Below are 4,691 nucleotides of genomic sequence, written 5' to 3' on the forward strand. Positions count from 1 at the left end.
CTTAATTTCTATGCGGCTTTCTGTTCAATGATTTTTTTGATCTAATTATATCATGTATACTCTGAAATTTAAGAAAGAATCGTTCAAAAGAAAGCATGCAGGCAATGTGAGATTATTAGTCATTCTCCACCGGTCCTGCACCCCGAATCTGAGTGGCACCTCAGGGCGACGACGGCAGTGGGGGCAGGCGATATAAAAGCAGCCTGGCCGGAAGGGAAACGGGTGCCCGACGCTTCCCTGGCTGTGCACCCATTCTCTCGCCCGGCATTCCGGGAGCATTCGTGCCGGGTGGTCCCAGGCGGGGGACTCTCGACCTTATTTTATTTAGCGTATCCATGCCATACGTGGACTAGCGACACATATTAACATTTCGCTCTCCGCCTGGCTCTGCGCCCTGCCCCTCAGAGCGGATCGTAGGTCCTTCTGGAGAAATTGTGCTCCGCCAGAGGGTCTCGATGCTCTGGAAAGAACCGAATCCAGTCACCACGGACAGAGGTCCCTCCCTTTAAAGCCGTCTCTTAACTCTTTGGAGGCTTGCAGATAAACCGACGAAGCTGCTTTAATTAATCAATTAAACTTCCAGCGTTTGTTTATTTTTTTTTCTTTAATTATGGACTTTAAAAAGTAATCGGGCTTGCCCACAACGGCAGAAGCCGCCCGGGGTCACCTTCGGGAATAAGGATTTAATAAACCAAATCAACAAAAATACGTCCTTCTCGCCAAAACCGAAGCACCAGCGACCACCCCAATTCCCCTTCCGTGCTTTAAACGAAACCCGCATTCTTGCACCTGCCCGGAGCGTCGCCTAAGCCTGACCCGAGCCCGGAGCCGGGAAGGGACTGTTGGGTTGCAAGGCCGCAAAAATGGCAGCCTGGCGTCGAGCTGGAGGGGGCCCTTCACCGGGCACCCAGCAGCAGCAGCAGCAGCAGCAGGAACGCGCGCTTCCCTCGATGTGAAGGTGCTCCGGGGGGAGGGCGGGGGGGGGGAGATGGAGGCGGTGGCCGGCCGGACTGAGCCCGGCTTCCCGACTGCCAAAGGGAACGAGCCGGGAGCAGCTGGTCTGCCGCCCAGGCCAACAGCGCAGTTCCCGCTGTGGTCAAGCAGAGCTCTGCTGGGGGCTTAGACCTGGCTGGCAGGAAGACTCCGCTCTTGGCGCGCGCACTTCAGGGCTCCTCTGGAGACCCCCCACTTCCTGCAGTTGGCGGGGACAGCTTTCTTGCTCCGCCGGCGCCGCTTCGCCTCTTCCTGCTGCTGGGCTGGGGAAAAGCACCTCCGGGCGCCCCGATCCATCATCCCCACCCGAGGGGCTCCGCTGCTCCCCAAGCGGCTGCGCTCTCGGAGGACTGGAAGTGCTGGGGAGCCTGGCAGTTGCTTCCGAAGCGCGGAGAGGCTTCGCTTTTTCTCCTCCCCACTGAGCGAAAAGCTTTGCGGGCCGGCGGGGTCCCGCCCAGAAGCCCCCTCCTCCTCTGGCCCCGGCGGCGCAGGAGCAGCCCAAGCCAAACGGGCGCGAACTTTCTCTTGGCTCGCTCGGTGCCACTGAACCCGGCAGTTCGCCGGTCGCGAAGCCACCCTGCACGGTGGGTTGCCAGGTGTCCACTATTTGAGTGGACAGTCCACTATTTTCACATTATGTTCACTATTTTTTTTCACAAAATAGTGGACATTTTTTTTATTCAAAAGCTTTGTGATGAAATGGTACGTAATCTAAAGCTGTACAGTCTACTTTTTTTTACTACTTAACCCCCCCCCCCCGCCGCTTGTCCGCTATTTTTTGGAAGCAGACCTGGCAACCCTACCTGCACGGTGGGCTCGCCTGTTGCGCGCCTTTTCCGCCGGCTCCCTTGTTCCGCTCGCCGGCCGCGCCCAGCCATCCTCCGCCACCGACTCCGGACAGGGGCTTCTCTGGAGTCGGCGGGGCCAGAGGGGCCAGCGAGCAAAAACCAGAAAAAGGGGCAACGGCGGCACGAAAACTCGATCCGAAGGCGCCGCCCGAGCAGCCCAGAGAGAGGCGCGCGACCCCCTGGAGCAAAACTTCCAGGCCCGCTGCGAGCTGACCCGCCCGGCGACCCCGGCTGCCCATGTCTCCGGTCATGCCCCCCGCCGGCTGGGGAAAGCCGGAGGTCTCCCGGCCGAGACTACCGGGCTTGGCCCCTTCGGCCTGTCCGCCCAGAGCCCGCCGTTCGATTCGCCTGTTCCTGGGGCCGGGCACCCGGTATGGTCGATTCGGCTCTTGGCGGGTGAAGGCTTTGCGGGCGATTTATAGGGTTGCCAGGTGTCCACTATTTGAGTGGACAGTCCACTTTTTTCACATTATGTTCACTATTTTTTTTTCACAAAATAGTGGACATTTTTTTTATTCAAAAGCTTTAGGATGAAATGGTACGCAATCTAAAGCTGTACAGTCTACTTTTTTTACTACTTAACCCCCCCCCCCCCCGCTTGTCCGCTATTTTTTGGGAAGCAGACCTGGCAACCCTACGGGGCGAAGCGAGCCTCTCCGGGGAGGGGCGTGGGGAGCAAAGAAAGAGCAGCTGCCCGGGAGGACCTGGCCGCCCTCCGTCACTCTCCGGCCATCGCGCCGCCGGGCCTGCCGGAGGAGTAGGCTGCTCGAAAGGCGTCTCGGTCGCCGGGTCGATCTCAGACCCCGCAGGGAAGCGGAAGCCGGAACGCCGACAATCTTTTGCCCGCGACGCCGAGCCAGTGGCTGGTCTCCCCCTGCAGCGCCGACGCCCGAGGGTGGCTGCCCCTCCGCCCCCCCCCCAGGCCCCTCTTAGCCAAAGGCTGTCCCCCTTCGGGTGGTTAAATCGTACCACGAGTAAGGAGGGGCTGCGTCGGCCCTCAGGTATCCGTGGGAATCTCTTGAGCAGGAAAGGCGTTGCCTTAGCAGAGCGTCTTGAGGATCAGCCGTCGCCTTTGTTAACCCCACGGATTGTGTGAATCGAGCCACCGTTTTGTGTGCTGTTTTATGCCTCTTTGACTCTTTTTCTGAGCTGCCGTGATTTAACCCACTTGGACAGGAAAAGGTTGTGGGACTCAGGGAAGGATAAGAATCTAAGAATCTGATGGCAACCCAAAGACCAACAGATTAATTTTGGGTGGATTGTAAATGAACGCTGGTCAGTTTATAAAGGTCGCCACTGGCACAGCGTTAGCTGCAGATAAGGACGGGAGAGAGGTGGGAGCATTAAGCCAAACCTCCGTGGAAAGGGTGTGTATCAGTCCTACTTGCGTCCCTAACAAGCAAAGATGTTCCCACACTGGGTGAAATGATGAGGATGCCTTCTATAGAGGGGTAAAAAGGCTGGCAGCACTCCGTGTGGGGCTGCGGGTAGGTGGGGGTGTCTTGGGCATGGGAAAAGACACCTAAGGAATTCTTCCAGGCCCCAAGCACCACCTCACTCTTCACTGGGGTTTCTGGAATGCCCCACAGAAAGGAGCCAACCAAGCACCAACAGGGGGTCTCTTGCCTTTGTCCCCAAAGTGGGGGACATGGTATCCCCAAAGAGACTCCTCTGTACCTTACTCTCCATCCTGAGAAGCAGGCCAAAACTAACTTGGGGGAAATGCAGTTGGCAAGTTGTGTGAACCAGGCCATCCTGTACATCTTGTTTGTTTTGTCATGGCATATTATGCAAACAGAATTGCTGAACCGTTTTGCTGGGCTCTGACGGACTGACTGACCGACCAGAGCTTTGTACATTCTCTTTAACTGCCCAATTAAAATATGTTATGCAGCAAGTGTTGCATGGCTCTGAAAAACTAACAAGCTAACAAATTAATTACTGCATCTATTGGGGGTGGTTGTGCTTTCACCAATGATAGGGCTGATTGCTTAATATTTGGCAAAGGGCATTTGAAGAGGAATTTCAGGGCGATGCTGAAGCCATGACCTGAGAGGGGTTCTCCAGTGTGAGCTTGAGAAGGTGGGCAGGGCTGTCACAGCAGCTGAGCCCGGTGGGTGCTGCAGTTCAGGAGCAGCTGGGGCAGGAGTGGGGCCCATCCAGCCCAAAGCAAACTCCTTGGGGCAGTGATGGTGAACCTTTTAGAGACCGAGTGCCCAAACTGCAACCCAAAACCCACTTATGCATCCTCGAGTGCCGGGTGGGCGTGGCCCATTGAGTGGGCGTGGCCCATTGGCTGGGCGTGGCTGCGGTGGTAATGGCAGACTGGGTGGGACTAAAAAGTTCAATCAATCAATTCCAACTTTGCAAGAACTTTTGTTTTCCCGGGAGAAGTTGAAATTGATTGATTGATTGAACCTTTTGTTTTTGCACACGGCGGTGGAGGCCTAAAGCGAAAAGGTTTTATAAAACCCAGCTGAAGGCCTGGGACTGGGGCGATGGTGTGTGTGCCCACAGAGAGGGCTCTGAGTGCTGCCTTTGGCACCCGTGCCATAGGTTCGCCACCACTGCCTTGGGGGATGATCAGCCGAGGGCTTAGCAACTCCCCCGCCCAGCTTGGGGCTGCCCTGGGTTCAGTGTAGCACAGGAGGAATAACTCACCTCTGATAAATGCAGGCATCGGGTGGGTCAGAAATGTCTGATCGTTTGATTGGGTGAATATGGAATTAAAGGCGTGTCTCGTAATTTGCAAGGGATGATTGTGGGCAGAAACAGGGAGAGGCACACATTTATTTAAGGCTGTGGAGTTGTCCCTCAAGGAATAGATCAGTGAGGCCAATAGAAAGGAGA

This window comes from Protobothrops mucrosquamatus, unplaced genomic scaffold, assembly GCF_001527695.2.
Source record: "Protobothrops mucrosquamatus isolate PMUCROS unplaced genomic scaffold, P.Mucros_1.0 scaffold1001, whole genome shotgun sequence".
Lineage (NCBI taxonomy): Eukaryota > Metazoa > Chordata > Lepidosauria > Squamata > Viperidae > Protobothrops > Protobothrops mucrosquamatus.